The sequence below is a fragment of the Alligator sinensis genome, unplaced genomic scaffold, assembly GCF_000455745.1.
Source record: "Alligator sinensis unplaced genomic scaffold, ASM45574v1 scaffold243_1, whole genome shotgun sequence".
NCBI classification, from domain to species: domain Eukaryota; kingdom Metazoa; phylum Chordata; order Crocodylia; family Alligatoridae; genus Alligator; species Alligator sinensis.
In genome coordinates, this window is record NW_005841841.1 from 4532401 (window position 1) to 4550641 (window position 18241).

The 18241-nt window shown below is 41.2% G+C and overlaps 1 protein-coding gene across 3 annotated transcripts in view; it reads right to left on the reverse strand.

The window, feature by feature from the left end:
• PRRG1 (proline rich and Gla domain 1) overlaps positions 1 to 18241 on the reverse strand; it is a 105356-nt gene that overhangs the window by 32456 nt on the left and 54659 nt on the right. The window contains exon 1 of one of the 3 annotated variants that reach the window (XM_025205253.1): positions 16940 to 16972. The exons of the other annotated variants lie outside the window; for them this stretch is intronic. The gene's annotated coding sequence lies outside the window, so the exon portion shown is untranslated. Of the gene's footprint in view, positions 1 to 16939; positions 16973 to 18241 lie in introns of those variants that run through there. 3 annotated transcript variants of the gene reach the window in all.

Below are 18241 nucleotides of genomic sequence, written 5' to 3' on the forward strand. Positions count from 1 at the left end.
TTTCCCTTTACTCCAACCTACAATATACCAGATTTACTCAAATATAAGTTGAGTTTTTCCCTCCTCCAATCAATGTGGGGAAAAAAGCCCCACATCTTACATTCAAATACAAGGAAATTTCATTAAATGCACTGTCTATCATCAAATTGCTGCCAAAAAGAAGCATATGCTCAGCAATGGAAGCAAACTATGAAGTTGATAGCACCCAACACTGAGCATGACTATAAAACACATGCCCCATATTGGGCAAACAGACTGATGGGAACCTTTTTTTTGGTGGTTCTTTTAAAGGAAACTGGCAGGTGTTCCTTCCACAAGGAAATGGCACCGGGCCTGAAAGTATGAAAGGGCTGTAATACCTTTATGGTGCTCTCCCCAGGTGCAACAATCTGCCCACACTGACAAAGAAAGCTATTAGATCCAAGTCTTTAACACATTCTCACAATGGGTCCTAACGCAGTTCGACCGAATCTCTATAAAGTTACTGTGGATAAAACAAGGGGCCTTGAATCTTGCCATAGGATTTGCATCTCACTAACAAAGAAAACAGATTACAGACTATGTGATTAGAGAATTTACAATGCTTTGAAAGACATTTTTCCCTAAGAAGTCAGTTTTATTCCCAACTAGCAGATTATGACATAGAAAGAGACAAATAAACTTTCCCCCTTGTGTTCTGAATAAAGCTCAAATTAGCATGGCTTTTTGTATAGTATGTTGTTTATAACTCAAGGAACCAATATTTTAATTTTATTTAATAAAGTTGAAAATCTTTAGCACTTCATACATCTGTTCCCTTCACATGTGCCATATCATGAGTATCCTTAGGTTTCCCATCCTACCATTTTCTACTCTCCCAATTTTAAAACCCATTGGGTGATAGTCAGTCACAGAAAGTTATCCACAATGGCTGTGACACTCCTAACTCACAGGACTATCTGCTGTGAACTACATCAGCCAGATGTCTCTTTCTGAAGGCAATTACCCTTATTCGGGATGATTTAGGCTGTCTTTAATACTTCACTCTTATGATGAATAATTTTGGCATGGGTTTCAAGAAAAAATTTTAAATCTCATAGTCATGCTCAAGCAGCCACAGCTGGGCAGCTGCCTGCTGTGTGCCTAGAAAGAAACATCTACTCTTACGTCACTCTCGCTCTTCATATGCAAAAGCGTTCTGGCAGAAGCAGTGTAAGAAACAGTCTAACCAGGTGTCCTTTTCATTACGGTGTTTGTGTGTTAGTACAGAATAAACTTAGGGTATAAACAGATGTCACCAAATAAAGCCAATCAGTTGCGGGAAGACATGTCCTGCCATAACTGGTCCACTTCATGCAGTACTTGAGTACATGAGTAAAACGCACATCCTCCATTGTTCCTGATCAGGCAAGGACCTAGTAGGACAATGTGCAATGTGTTCCTGGCTTAGAGAGAAGAGCCCTGGAGATTCCCCAGAGGATGTCTCTGTAACGCAGGAAAAGCCAGGCCTCCTCAGAGATACCAGAAATTGCCCAGGATGCATTTCTGAAAGAAGAAAACAAGGCAAGCAAGGTGAAGGCCAGAGCTTGAGGGACTCCATCCTGTGTATAATTCCTTGGGAGACGCAGGATCGAGGCCTTCAAATCCAAAGAGGGCCTGCCCAGGGCAGCTGGAGCATGGAGGTAGTCCTGGGCTACCCATGCTTTTGCGCCAAAAGCAAACAGACATCTGCCACAATAAAGCAGCAGAAACTATATCACCTTTGCTGCACCCATAAATTTTGGGCATGTGTGCTGCAACAAGGGATATGGACATCTGTTTGCCTAAAAAAAAAAATTATGGCACAAAGCTGACGCTGTTTCCACCCTTAGAGGGAAAAGCAGCATGTGCATGTGCGCACACACACAAATGTGAAGTGATAATATTTTGTTTCTGCTTTTCTCCAAATTTAGAAAGCTACCTTAATGGTAGGGATTGATTTGAGCACATTTTAAACTATCAGTCCAAAAAACAAGGATTTAAGGAATGGGTAGCCCTCCCCCACCCCCCAAACTAAAAACTCTCCCTTTTTTTGTAATATGAAAGGGTACATGCACCTCCTGTCCTTGTTATACACTATTAGAGGTTTCTATTCTTTGAGTTACTGATAGGTAAGTAGTTTTATTTCACATAATAATTATAGCAGATTATAAAACCCAAGGTGTAGTAGCATCTACTACTCCATTTATCCAAGCTCCCCTCCTCCTCCTTTCACTTTCTTACATACATACACCCACCCACCCACTTGCCCTCCCACAAGTATCCCTAGTTCTCATGTCCAGGTCCAGAAGTATTCAGAGGCAGTAAAACATACAGTATTATGGAGTTTTACTTATACCCCCCCACAAAAGCAACTGATACTTTCAGGAAATCCTCTATGGAGAGGCCTCCCGAGCAATTTGTACTTTGGGGTAAAGCTGTACAATCCCTTAGCTTTGATTCTAGAAAAAGTGACTAGTAGTTGAGGTAGGCAGAAGAGACTTCTAAACAGTTAAGCAGAGTGTGAAATTCACACTTCAATAGCTAGCTAAAATATGTCTACAGGCTTTTCACCAAGGGATTTTAACTATTTACCTGCCTGCTGGTACAAAAGAAAGGAAATTATACTCTAACTAAAAATATAATGAATCAATGGGGCACGTAATAATGTAATAAGGGTGTGCTAGGAAGAAAAAAACAGGCTACTGTGAAATCATGCTATTTACTAGGCACAATTTTGCATTCACTTTAGTAAACGGAGAGTAGTGACAGCCCTACTTGGAGATAAATGTTTACTGTAAAAGTGTCAAATATATTAGGCACTCCCAGCTACACATTTTCTTTTTCTATATAACTACTGGTGGTGGTGGGTGGGCCCCGCTTCTTATGCCTACCCCCTGCCAGCACTTGGGCAGGAAGGAGGCTACAATGTTACACAGTGGAAAGGGGTGCAAGTATACCACAGTCCCAGGATGTGCCCCTGCTACCAATTAAGCATCACTTAAAAATTCAGGGAACCACAGGCCATATGTAATTCTATAACTATCATTCCTACTCCCATTCTTTCTCTAATGTAATGTTTTTGAATAGAGACAAAAGATAGGTCTAAAAGATCTAGTCTAAGACTGCAAGAATAATAGAATTAGAGTAGGTAAAAAAATGAGGCCTGACATTTGAATGGATGAACTCAAGAAATATCACAAAGGGGGCACAGATCCAACTAATCCTGCAGCCACAGCATCATACATCTATACTTAAAATTCCAATCTTGCCCCCACCCCTCCAATAAAGCTTTAGTTAAAGCACCTCCACCACCATTTTTCAGCATGGGGTTGCTGATATATGAGATGCTCTGGGTGCTTTAATGAGAGCAGCTGTCGGAGCTGCTCTTATTAAAGCACCTCCTCCTCCCCTCCATTCCCGGAGCACATATATTAACCCCCTATAGAGACCTGAAAGAATTGGTACAAGCATTTTCAGCTACTTTGGATTTCACTGCCCACAAGGGTGCTGTGTTGGTGATACTGGCACAAACCTGACCCCTGGAGCCCTGAGCTTCTCCCCACTGCACTGCTATGCCCCCATGGGACAGACTGAGGTTGTCTCAAGACAGCTCCCTATCCCAGAACTTCAGATCCTTTGAAGATACAGTGAAGAAATCTCTGTTGGCCCCATGCCCCCGCTTCTGGATTATGAAAGACCATATCACAGTTCCCCTCTCCTTGGAGTGCAGTATCATGTCTCCAGAAATCACTTCCTCCACAGCCAGCCAGTAAGGATACAAGCAACAAAAAGGATTTATTATAAACACAGAACAAGCATAAGAAACCAGTAACCATATGTATTCAAGTATAAGAGTAAACAAACCTGAGAAAATACCAGAACATCGGCATACCTTAAATCCAATAATGCAAACCATAGCCAGCTTCAAGGGTCTAAACATAGTCTCTGGCTCTTCCACTATCTCCTTCTCAGCTTGCCTTACCCAGCCTGCTTGGCTGGGGGCTCAGCCCCTCCCTTGTACAGGAAACCCCTGCTTAGTGCTCTTAATTGGTTCTAGAAAAATTGAGCGTTAAGCAGAACCATGCTAAGTGAAATCCATTTCCCCATAGAAATGAATGTAAATAGAGAATAATTGGTTCCTGCCCGCCTCCCCACCCCCGTCCCCGCCTGCCCACCTGCTGGTGCTCCAGCCCCATATGCTAGCCCGGGCCTGTGCTCATGCTGTCCCGCTCTGGGCCCCTACCGGTCCTGGCCCAGGCACTGGCACTGCACTCATGCCTGCCACCCCAATCACTGCTTCTTACTGCTGCCGCCTTTCCCCACCCCCCTCCACCTGCCCACTGACCACTCCGGCCCTACTTGCCAGCCCGGGCACTGGTGCTCCTGCCGCCCCACCCCTGCTGCCCCTGGCACTGGTGCAGGCCCCACCTTTCTGCCGCCCCACTCTGGGCACGGACGCCTGCCAGCCCTGGTCCCGGGGACCGGCTCAGGACCTGTGCTCCTTGCCTCTGTTGCCACCGATTCTTCCCAACCCCACCCACTCTGGCACCATGTGCCAGCCTGGGCACCAGTGCTCCTGCTGCATTGTAACACTCTGAGTGCAGGCTTCCTCGGATCCTGGGCCCTGCCATGGGTCCTACACACTGGCGCAGATCCCATGCTCCTGCCCCCCACCCTGGGTGCGGGCACTGGCTTGGGCTCCATGCTTCTCCCCTCTGTTGCTGCCGCTTCTCCCCACTCTGGCACCATGTGCCAGCCTAAGCCCGCGCTCCTGCTGCTCCACCCTGAGCCCTCATGTCCAACCTGCCACTTACCCCCCGACTCACTGCCACTACTGCCATCGCTTCTCCCTGCCCGCCTGTCAAAACTCCCTGATCCTACTGAGCTCTATAGTGAAACTGGTTGAGCACTCAGTGGAATCAGGTATCAATTTTAAATGAGCACTATAGCGAAACAGTGCCAACCAAAACTGAGTTAAGCAGGGACTGCCTGTACCTGGAAAGACTGAAGACTCAGCTATGCCCTCCAGGCATGCGTAAGTACCTTTGCCAGTCTGGCTATTAATACATGTCACGTCTTCATTTACTGGCACAGTGTGAGCCCCCTTAGAACTTCCTGACCCCTTTAAGGGGTACATATTTGCCAGACTACATTCTGTCATCCTTTTTAGACATGCAAATTTGTTGATCTGGTACGCTCTCTTTCCTGTCTGACAGTTTGACCACCAAGTGGTTCCCAAACTCTGACAGAATGTGCACCACCAATTTAAAATGATACAACCTTAAGTACCACTAGCAAATTTTTGTCATATAAAGTAATTATAATATATCTGTTAACGCGTAACACTGACAGGATGTCTAGGTACCACAGATTGGGAACCACTGTAAATTGGTTTTACTCTTCTTTTAAAATGTAAATGTATCATTCACTGGCCAGACGCAAGCTGCCTGCCTCTTAGCACATGCTCCTTGAAGACCAAAACACAAACCAAGTCAAATGCTAATTCTCAGCCAGTGACTCTTCTAAGCGTGAATGGTCATAGCTGTTCAAGGTAATCCCTGCTTTATTACCAGGACCTTAGCTGAAATATAAAGATACATCCAATTTATATCAAATGCTGTAACACAGACAGGACACCTGAACACAGCTTTGCACTAGTTACAATAGAAGACCAAACACCATAAGACTAAACCTAATTTGGGAGACAATCCATGCCTATCACACACTGAACCCCAAAGTAACTTTGTCTTGTGGTATCTCTGAAAAGATCTTTCTCTGCCAGTTCTTTGCTACTCTTGAAATTTACATGATCCTGTGTGTCAAATTCTGAAGTCCTATGGCTTTGTCCATCTCAACCCACAATGTGGCCATCTGCAATCTCAGGCACCTTGAAAAATATGGAAGAAAACTAAACAGGAACAAAAGCCTGGAGGGAACTCCTGGGCCACTGAATCCAAACTTTTGCATTTGCAAACAACCATTTAAGCAAGGAATCCTCAAAATTGCTACTTCAAACACATAAAAAAGCCCAAATAATGGAGTACCATCACTCACTAAAGTTGAAGTATCAACTTTACAGTTTAAACCAGCTGTGTGTGCATGCATGTGCAACATCTAGGTAGCCAGAACAGCTTCAAATCTAAGAGCAACTTTAAACTTTCTGAGACCAGCATCATAGCTCCAACACAATACTAACCATTTAATTAATATACCTCAAAATTGGTACCATCCAAACTATATAGATTGTGGCTAGACTTACTTCAGGTCATTTACCATAATATGGAATTTATTCAATATTCAAATTTTGGAAAAGTATGTATAGCCACGCATATAATCAGATATTATTTTGAAATAAAAAGTATCAGAATAGGAGATGGGAGAAAAGTCCAGTTTCTTGAAGTCTAGTTAAGAGACTCTGCAAGTTCAATTCCAGAGGGACTGAAGGTAGAGATCAAGAGCAGAGTGAAGCAGTATAGAAGCAAACACATGAGTAGCCACCAATCTCACCTACTTAACACCATTTATTAGTTAACCTTAATCCAAGCAAGTAAGAAATTCAAGCTTGTTGTCAAATCTTCCAGGCCCAGAGGCATTGAGAAGTGATAATAGCAAAGTAGTTTGAAAGTCTCAAAAATAACTTTTGGGTCAGGAACGCACAAGGCAAAAATCTCTTCTTTCTCCTATTTACACTTCTTAGAGCAAGACATGCTCTCTTTTTCATCTTTTACTCAAATGGAAACCTGTGGGAATTTGCAATGCCAAGATGGAGCTTATGGTGATGGAGGACAAGTCCTTGGCACCAACTCTAGACAATAATGCTGGTCTTTCACAGCACTTTAGATTTAACTGTCACTTTAAGTATAATGTCAGCCCTGATTTCAAGCCTGTGATATAAGACAGCAGCAAGTCTGAAGAGGGAAAGTGCATGTCAAGTCTTACATAAAACTACACTGGTGCAGAGGCTCACTTCAATACCCCAACAGGACTGTGGGTACTATCAAGCACTGAGAAGCTGGGAGTCTCAAGTTTCTTTCCCTTCTGGAGTAGGAAATGAAGACACAGCAAACAGTACAACAGCAGGCTATCAAGTAGGCTTCTTCAAGATAGAAGTCACCCAATGTGGGTTTCCATCTCAGTAGGCAAGTGTGACAGAGCACGGTTGTATTGCGCTATTTTTCTGTTAATTCTGTTCATGTTATACTATTATGTGACTCTATGCATTTCATTAGCCTGTGCACAGAAAATGAAGGCTTAAATGCCAGGTCTGGCGCATACAGGACAAGACAGGATGGACTTTTAGCATCAATAGTCTTGAATAGCTTTGACGTATCAACAAAGGTGAAATGCCAGACATGGGCAGGGGATAACACATGGCAATGGAAGAGCAGGCTGGAGGAACATGTCAGCTCCTGGCCAGAAGAGTCTGGAGAATGGGGCAAGTGGAAGAGTTATAGGGAGGTGGAGGGATAGGAAAGGGAATAGCTCATTACCTTTGGGGGTGCTCAGGGCTGTATGGGCTGGACTGAGGCAATGGAACTGCCTAACCCTTTGGAGAGGGCAGAGAACCTGTGGCTACATGGCCTCTGCCCCACTAAATGCCTTTACTAAAGATACTGGGAGAGACTGCATGCTGTGCTGCTTGCAACTTTGGGCTGCACTGGGTCCCCACAACAGGCGGTAAAGTCTCTCTCTCAGGAGAAGAACTGGATGCTCACTCCTCGAATCAGGAGCATGGGAAACCAGGGAGGGTGAAGTACTGAAAAGCCAAAATCCTCAGTTATAAAGAGCCTGGGGTCTCTTCTCCTCCAGTCTAGAAAGCATGCCTGGGTTGGCTTCAGGGGGGTACTTTCTGAGACCAGATAAGGTTGTGGTAGTCCCAAGCAAGCAACCCTGTGGGACAACTCTGTGACAAAAAGCAACTACGGAGCTGAGGGCCTGAGGGCTTCCAACGCAAAGGAAAGTACTACTATATACTACTCTCAGTAAATTAGTTGGAATTAAAACTACGCTAAGTCTATTATGGAAGATACAAAAGGAAACTACATGTATTTTCAGTGATGAATTTCAACAGTAACAGTATATGTTCCCTCTCTTTGTATATGGACTGACTGTGCACCTAGGCAGAGCGCAGTGAAGTAAATGCTGTTCCATATGATTACATTAACAGTTTGCTCATATACAAAGAATGCTAAGGTAAGGGCCCAAGACAGCCTTTTTTGAAATTAATAAAAGCAGGAAGTAAAGAATAGCTACAATTTTGGAAATATCCTTTCCCTTTTACATTGAGTCCTTATGTTCTTTCCTTCCCCATTTCCACCTAAAAGAATTCTCCATTGCCCACACCCCTTCCAGTTCAAGACAAGCTTTCAGCATAGAAACTTTCTACCTCCAAATATGCCAATCTGTACCTAATATTAGCCATTAAATCCTTTGGATTTAAGGATAACTATCCAATTTCCTTTACACTGAGCAGGGAAACCAAGAACTTACAATTCCATATCTTTGAAAGAGAAAGATTATCCAAGACAAACTGATTTTTATTACGTGCACATAGCTTGTAACAACATGATAGGTAGAAAAGCTAATTTTGAGTGTGTTACTATAATAACCCTCCATTATTGTTAACACATTAATGGAGTTTCGCTTTTTAATTCTGAAAGTATCTAGATCTCAGAATTTGTACTTCTGTGCTGGAAACAGCTTCACAGTTGCCAATTTGGCTTTTCATGAATGTTATAAATATGCAGAGCGTGTTTAGAGTAATTATGTGACAAAGATAGGCTAGCTGCTTCCCAAAGTTCATTTAAGAACAAGGAAAAATATAATTCTTTTTCTGTATAAGAAACATATTTACCGTTTGCTTGGTAAACCAAGAATGACTTCCAGCTCATTTAATTTACAGAAATTACCCAAGAAAGAATAAGAAAATAATTTATCTCAATTTAAATACCACACTAAATGGGAGGAAATTTGAAAACAAATCTCTCTCTCACATGTTCTGTACTGTCAGCAAGTTTAGACATATGTTTCTATCTTGCCTATTTTCTCCCTGAAGGAAAGCACGTAGGAAAACATTAAAAAAAAAAACACGTTACATATGGAATTTTCTAGCCCATTTAAATCAGCAACTGCAAATATTTAGGCACAGTAAATACCAATTATGCAACAGCTATGAGAGTTTCTTCTGATTTGTTCATGTAACAAAAATGTAAAACCTACAGTAAATAAGGCATATATTTTGATCAAATTATTTTTCACTTCTAAAGAGAAAAACATGTCGCCTGGAAGCTGACTCAAAAATAAAAGCACACACAAAGATGTGTGGAAATCTTATTAAATGCTCATACAATAGTACAAAAATAGAACTATTTGAATTCTAAAGTGAAACCCAGAAAAGTGATCAATTATCTGAACAGATACAACCTGAAACAGTTTTCCTGCACCACCTTCCTGGATCTGAATGACCTGGCAGTTTCCATACAAATATTTTAATAAAAAAAAAACACAGGCGCACACACACTGGAGATTTGTCCTGTGTAAACTTCCATTTGTTCCAGTTACAATTAACATACCCACATAAAAACCCTGCAATTTATTTACATGTGTGCAAACAGTAGTTTTGAATATATGATGCTGCAGCAAAGCTTTTTACTATTCAAATTATTGTAATGCCAATATGTATGCAAGTTTAGCTAAAAAATTCAACTAATCCTTCAAATTTTTCCAGAATAACTGTTTTATTTATTTATTTTTTAAGCCTGCCAAAATGCCCTGCATCTAGCAGCTATGCCTTGAACTCTGGGATAAAAAAACCCTTTGTTTAGATTATAAACTCTTAGGAGCAGGGACTATACCTAGCACAATGGAGCCAGGGGCCCCATGGAACTACTGCAGTAAAAATAAAAAGCTGCAATATTTTCTAAGAAAAAGACAGAGTGCGAATGACAGACAAATTTGTAATGGTTCACTGAAGCAGGTGTAATTAAACTGATGCAATACAACTCATTTCTAATTAAAAACTGTTAAGTTATCCAGGAGAGAGAAGTTCATTCATAGGAGGAGAAACAGGTTTATTATGGGCTACTAATATGATTGATGAAGGTTAAAATGCTCATTTCTATTAGCGTATCACATAGATAGTCTCAACATAGTATTTCATATCCTATCCAGAGTCTAGCAGCATTCTGGTTTCTGAATGGAGATCTCAAGACTAACCCCTTTTTTCTGACATTCGTAGTTCTATGGTAGCGTGTTCTGGCAGCTATGGCAAGCTCTTCAGTTATTAGCAATGGAGAAGAACCAACATTACAACTTAATCTTTGCCTGCGTCCAAAAGGAGCACTTCAGGCAGCCCCAGATGTGCGCCCCTATAATCCTCCCTTGACCGCCAATAAAAGTTACCTAAAGGCTACGTTTATTATACAGCAGCTCATTTCAAGAAGATATGCAATTTGTGATGATGTCCACTTTTAAACAGCCATAGAGGAGTCATAAAGTAGTATGGCTGGAAGGGACCTCCAGAGAGCATCTAGTCCAACCCCCTGCCAGAAGCACGATCATCCCTATCCAAACCATCCTACGCAAACCATAAACTAAACTCCATGTAACAACCCTGTCAGTCCATACCAACCTGACCACGGGGTACAATTCCTTCCTGACCCCAAATATGACAAATGATCTGACCCTGAGCAGAGGGGCAAGACGCTCTAACCAGGAACCTCTACTTTGCTGCCAGCAACAGCATTGGCACACCCCAGCTGAAGTCTCCTGCCATGCCTGTAGCCAACCCCCAATGCCTCTGGGAAGGCTTAAGAACACCCTGACACATATAGCAAAAGAGGGCTCCTGTGGACAACAAAGCTTTGATAGAGAGCTCCCACTAAGACGCACCTTGTGGTGGTGTGCGTTCTGCCTGTCCATCAACACTTGCATCCAGTCTCATTCCAATGACAGGTTTTCAATCATACTCATGGTTCATTAGTTTGGGGGGGCGGAGGAGTTGGTTTTTTGTTTGTTGTTGGTTTTTTTTGTTTTTTTTTTTTTTTTTACAGACAACTCTACCTTTTTATAATGGGCTTTATGAACAAGGATTTCTAGCCTCTTAAGATACACATCATATATACACATACACAAATATATATATATGGACTGCCTGTAAATTTATGGATTGCTGGCACCCCTGGACAGGGTGACATAAGATGTCTTCTTTCTGACTATATTTGTCTAAGTTTTCATTAAGTAAGTTCTAAGCCTTTGTTGGAGGAGGGGGATAAAAAAGGGCTCCATGCTCCAAGACACGTTTCTCTGGCATCCTTTGCTGAAGTTCCTATCTGCAGAGGTAATGAAGTACCAATACCTCTTAAAACTTAAGTCTCTAAATTTGAGTAAGATCTCCCTAACAGGCTGGCCACCTGTTAGAAATTCTGAGGATTTCAAGATGTAGAGATTTTAACCTGCTTATTTCTGTTTGGATCATAAAAGTATCTCTATCTATCGTGCTGTTCTTTATTTGCTATGGTCTTTATTTATTTTTATAATTTGAGATTTTTAATAAAGTTTCCTTTAAAACGCTCAGAGCATTTTACTCCATGGGAGAACTCATTTAACTGGGAACAGGGGCTGTCAAAAGTATCTGTTGCACCCCTAAATTTCCTCCAGCCATCAACATACATCAACTAAATCAGATGACAATATTTTTATTGCTATTAAAATGTTTATAATATAAAAATATAATATAAAATATTTTATTATTATAAAAATGGAGGGAAGATGTCTTGATGTTAGGATATAGTTTATGGAGATTTTCCACATATTTACAACATGTTTCCAAAGTTGGATTTGCCATAAAAAGGCAGCTTCCTGTTACAGAAGAACAGTTTCTGTTTACAGTACTTTTTCTTTTCTCTGAAATGACTGTTACCATTTAGAGCAATGAATATTCTTTTTAGAAAATATTCAAAACAAACAATGTAAATGAGAGACAAATGAGTCACAGATAACAACCTAAGTTGCTAGTGTCACAGAACTTTTTAAAAGCATACAAATAATCCTGGTATGCCATTTAAGATTAGTTTTAGAAGATCTATAACAGCAAAACATTTTATGTACATTTGATAAATCTAACACTGCAAAGACAAATTAATATACAACATTTCTTGACATTTAAAAATCTCTCAGGAGTACGAAGAAAAATTTGGAGATAAAACCAAAATTAGTCATCACTTAAAAATTCATAACTGAAAGAACTTCCTGTAATGTCTTTGTTTAGCCTAACAGTAATTACTCCAAAAGGAAGCCTTCCAAGAGGGAAATTAAAGTAGACCGATAACATTTTTCCTTTCTGTTGGACAGAAGTGTCATAAGCCAGGCTAAAACGGGATATTGTCTTTTTTCTTCTTTATGTCTTATTTTAATATTCTACCCAATTCTGTTAGTTATTTTGCTTCCTTTTGTTAGCCATCCTGAACCTTTGTTGGGGACAGTGGCATATAAATCTAAAAATTAAACAGATTATGACATTTCCAAACTAAGCCATGCTTCTAAGGTTGTTGCTCAGAACTTTGTCAAGCAATGGCTAAGTGAAATTAGGAGGAGTAGTTCATTTCTGTTCTGATACTCAGCAATGTGGTACAGTGGTAAAAATGGCAAGAAATATGCCAGTAGCAGGTAGTGCTGCAGAAAACTAGTGAAAGCAGAAGACGGGGTAAGAGTTAGCCAGTGTGATCGAAAAACGGAGAGCTAAAACAACAGCTTTCCCTATAACTTTCCTATGACTTCCTGCAGCAGTCAGAGGCATCAAGCATCCAGGGAAAAAGAGCTTTCCGTTTCCTCCTCCTACCCATTGCAAGAGAAGGAAAAATCTATAAAGTCTGATACAACAGTTGGAAAACCAAAGCAGGGTCAACAAATAGCACCTACCATGTTTCTCAAGGCCAGATAATTTGAATAAAAAACCCCCAAACCTTCAGGTATTGAATGACCACAATACAGAGATATGGCCAAGATGACAAACGCTGCAAAAGAGGCAGTTAATTCCATCTAAGTATGGATTTAGAGCTATAGAGTAATTAAGTGTAAACTGAAACCTAAAATTAGGGTATGAAACTTACTGTTGCAATATAAACAGCAAGGGCTTGGCAATCCATAATGACAATAAAAGAAAAAGAGCCAGGCATTTAGAAAAACACAGACTGCGGGGTTAGTGTTTCACACTAAAAAAAACAAAAAAACCCTAAACACACCAAAAGTTCTGAAATAGATACAATATCTTAATGCTTCAAGGGATAAAGCCAAACTCTAATGGACAGAGGTTAAGAAACTTTCCTCATGGCAGGCTATTCCAAAACTGCTTTCTGTGTAATTTCACCAACCACAGAAAGATGCATTTGAAAGATAGCAGAAAAAAAAAATTGTTACAATTTTTAGTTGGTCTAACAAAAGGTATCATCTCTGAACCAAGAGCTCTAGAGTTTTGCATTTCTTTTTGATACTGACTAACACTACAGGATACTGGATCAGAAGGACCACTAGATATACATGACAAAAATCTTATTAAACGTATTTTCAATCATTAAAATACCAAAAATCAATTTTTACTTTATCCAGCAATGATTACAGTTTAATTTGCTGATTCAGATCTTTTAAAACAAACAAACAAACGGCTGACAAAAGTTAAATAGCACTTCACATGAAGTTGTGTAGCATAAGAGCAATTGCAGCTTCCAAGATTTAACGTCAGATGAACAAGTTCTCTTCTTCCCACCCCATCTGCAAACACGTACTTCAGAAAGTCTCATTTGTATACCAAACCTATATTCTGCTCATAGAAAAATACCATATTACATTATTTCTACCCCCCTGCTTTCTAGGAGTCTTGAGGCGCTCACGAGAACTGTATTGTGATACACTGCATAAACAAAACAAAAAGACTGCCCAACACAATTTTATGTTTAAACCCTATTTATAGCTTTTACCCACTCCAGAATACATAACAAAAATGCTCTACCCTGTAAATGTAGCTATCCCCAAGGCAAAAGGCTGCAAAGCAACATGGTATATCACCCTAAAACAGGAAGGGAATATTTCTGTAATAAAAACATTCATTTGGATTTTAAACAGTTGGCAAGCAACTTCTGGTTTGAAAACAAATTAACATTGTTTTTTAAAAAGAATAATATGCTTTTATTAGTAACCCAATATTGCTGAATGCTCTGGTACAACAGAAGATTCAGGACCATCAACAATTGTCCAAAGGGGAAAAATAAAACATACTTCAGACCATTGCAAACATATCCTAAGGGTTCTTTGTTTTTGTTTTTTTAAACAAGGGAAAGGCTAGGGTACTGCTAGGTTAGATTTTAAAAGGTCAAATAGTTGCCAACATTTGAACCTGAACAAAAATAGCTGGCAGGGACAAGAGAGAAATTAGACATTAGGTCATTTACTCTATCCTCGTGCCAACTCTGCATTGTTCTCTACAGCACATTTTCAAATACTTGGGGAAACTGGGGAGATAGTTGGGGAGAAGGTGCAGTATGTGAAGACAGAGAGATGGCTGTAGGAGGATGAAGTAAATAAAGAGACAGCACAGAGTTAGGGTAGATCAACATCCCAAAAGCTCTGTTAGATGGGATTACACGAAGAAGCTGGTGTCTGAAAACATGCAACGCAGCAGATAATAGGTGTAGACTAGAAAAATCTCAAAAAGGTATACAGTCTGACAAGAAACATTTCAATGCAGAAAGCACTAACTGGACTGATAGTTTGATCCTCTGCAGTCACTAAGTCAGGTCCTTCATTTTACACCTGACATTATTAAAAGCACCATTTATAACAGTTGCCCAAAACTGCTTCCTTCAAACTCCTTCCTTGTGGAAGAGAAACTTGTAGTGAAGGAAACCCATTAATCCCAGCTGGAATGACAACACCTTAAACAATTTCTCTCCCTCCTTGAAACAGACATTTTTAAAATGTGCAGTTAGATGGTGTTTAAAGGAGGAAATGTTAAATAAATGTTATACATGCAAAAAAAAAGTGAAAAGAACATTAAAGTTTCAAGAACAAGCACTCAAAAGATAGGAAATTTCCTGCACATCTAACTCAACCAGTGTCTGCTGAAGTACTATGACTATCTTAATTGTACAGTTCCATCCCATTTTTCCACAGGAAACCAACCTCATTAAGGACACGGGATAGACATGACCTAGGGACATATCAGGGTGGTTTGTGACAAAGGAAGTGTTCAGCCACAGCCTCATTTTTTTGCGGAAGAGAGATGGGGTTGCAAGGGCATACAAATTAATTTTATAGCAAGGGGAGTTGAAATATGTACCGGATAACTGAATTTGAGTCCTGCCTCCAACATAGAGCTCCCGTGTGCGCTGAGCTAGACACTAAACCCAAACTTTAAGGCTGGTTGTTAATCGTCTGGCCCTTTTCTTATTGTGTGCCTCACTTCAGACCTTGGGCCCTCATTTGCAAAGTGCTGAACATTACTGCATGAGGCAGTGTCCTGTTGAAGCACACCATGCTGTTCTGTGCACACAACCTCTGAACCTGGAAGTAACATATCCACCTTTGCTCGGTGCTGACTCAGATCCCTGCTACATGTTATGTCTATTATACAATTAACTGGTCAGTTTGCAATAGATGAAAACAGGCCACACCTGCAAAATAAGGCGTCACAAGCATAAATTAATTATCACAGTATTAACTGGTGAATTTAGACCAGTCACACATACAAAGTAATTACCACATGATAAAAATGACTTACCCAGCTATAGAGAGCCAACAAGCTATAAAGATAGTGCTTGAAGAAGTGTAACAACTCTATAGCTTGTTTCTATCCACCTTTAATCTGAAGGTGTAGCAGGGCCCTCAGTTCAGTGAATCAGACACACATCGTATCAAGGTGTTGCTAGTTCACATTCCTATTCTGTCCTCCAGGCAGGTTATTTGCCCAGCACTCCTTCATTTGTTCCTATCCCACTAGTCCTGACACCTCTGCAATCGAATCAATTTCTCCTTCATGCCCAATAGACTAAAAACACACAACCAGTAGGGCAAACAACACTCTGGCATGCATCAATTGATGCATCTCATGTAAAACCAAGGAAGTGATTCTTCCACTGTACTCAGCACTAGTGAGACCACAGGTGGATACTGCATCCAGTTCTGGGCACTGCACTTCAGTAAGGATGTGAAAAAACTTGAGAGGGTCCAGAGAAGAACCACCCATATGATCAGGGACTTTCAAGGCAGACCATACAAGAAGAGACTGAGCAACTTGGGCCTCTTCAGCCTAAAGAAGAGAAGGCTGAGAGGAGACTTGGTAGCAGCTTACTGCTACATCAGGGTAGTACATCAAGAGTCCAGTGAACACCTGTTCACTAGGGCACCCTTGGGGAAAACCAGGAGCAATGGATACAAACTCCTGGAAGGCCACTTCAGGCTGAATTCTAGGAAAAACTCCTTTACATTCAGGTGTCCAGACTGTGGAATAAACTCCCTCCAGAGGTGGTGAAATCACCTACCCTAGAAATCTTCAAGAGAGGACTGGATGGTCACCTTGCTGGTGTCACCTGACCCCAGTTGTCTTTCCTGCCTAGTACAGGGGGGCTGAACCCAATGATTTTGTGAGGCCCCTTCCAATCTATATGAATCTATACAAAAACAGTTTAACATGGCGCTGACTGGGTACCACTGGCCTCAAACAGATGCAGGATTACACATGAGGCATAAGCCTTTCTTACACATTAATTTTAGGCAGCTCAGGGAGCTCTCAACCCCTCGACTGCCTATACATTAAAATGTGTAAACTAGTTTTAAGCACCCTTTTGGCATCTTAAAAGTTACACCACTCCAGGGCAGATTTGTCTCTGACCCACGTTACCCATCTTGTGTTCCACAAACAAGTGGCCACTCCCTAGAGATAAGTCACCTGAGTTTCAGTCCTCCAGCATCTCAGGATGGAGCATCTTCCCCCTCCTGTTCTGTAAGGAAAACTCACAGCTGTAGATTCTAGTCCAGCAGCCCTCTAATAGCAAGTCACAGCTGTACAGGTCAGGGACAGCCAGAGGGTTTTAGCCTGAATGTGTGTGGTGACTAGTCTAAACTAACATTAACACCAACTGACATTTGAGAAGCTTTAAGTGCAATGTGTAACAAGCCCCTTAAATACCCATTTGCACCCAGCAGGCGGAACTATTCCAAGAGAAAGTGTTAATTCAGGTATTTCACTTGATACAATGTGGGGACAAAAGGTTTGTCCATCTGTAAGTACACTGCTACATCTTCAAATTAAAGCTGGGTAGAAAACCAGCTATAGAGATGTGACACCTTTTCAAAAACTAACTTTATAGCAGGTTGGCTTTTTCTATAGCTGGATAGTCATTTTTATGGGGTGATAACTACTTTGCCCGTGAGGCCGCTGTAAATTCAATGCATGATCCACCAGTGACTTGTACAATAACTCCTTTGCACATGTGGCCACTCTGAATTCACTGTGTGATTCACCAGTGCATTGCGCGATAATTCCTTTGCATGCACAGCTGCCCTGAATTCAGTGTGCGATTCACCAGTGAATGGTGTGGTAACTATTTTGCATAGGTGGCTGGTGTGAATTCACTGCACAAATCACCAGCGAATTGTGCGATAACTCCTTTGCACACATGGCCGCTCTGAATTCATTGCACGCTGCAGCAGCCACGTGTGTGATAGCTACTTTAAACACATGGCGCAATACACTAGTCAACGGCGCAATACATGTAACATGTAGCAGGGCTGGGTGGGGATGAAACGCTTCAATATGAACTGAGCCACATTCCAGTCACTCTGGCTGTCTCAAAAAAAAAAAAAAGAAAAAAAATACCCAGGAGACTCCGAGCCTCAGTTCAAACACCTGGCCCTGCACCAGGGGACAGTCTGTCTAGACCTGTGCAGCCACGGGTGAAGAATCCTGCATTAGTGTTGCCCCTGAAGTGTTAAAAGTCCTGTACAGGCAGGGGAAGTGAGGAGGACAGTGAAGCCTGCCCAGTGGAGGAAACATTAACTAACTGGGTTTTTGGTTGTCACCGTGTTGGTCTAGGGACATAGCACATTACTTAAAGAACCTTTCCTGCCTATCTTTTATTAGACCAACCTAGTCTTCGGGAAAAAAAGTTCTTAGCAAGCTTTCGGGCGCAGTTACACTTCTTCTTTCACACCTTGGAGTCTCAGAGCAGCAGAGACTCCCTATGTAGGG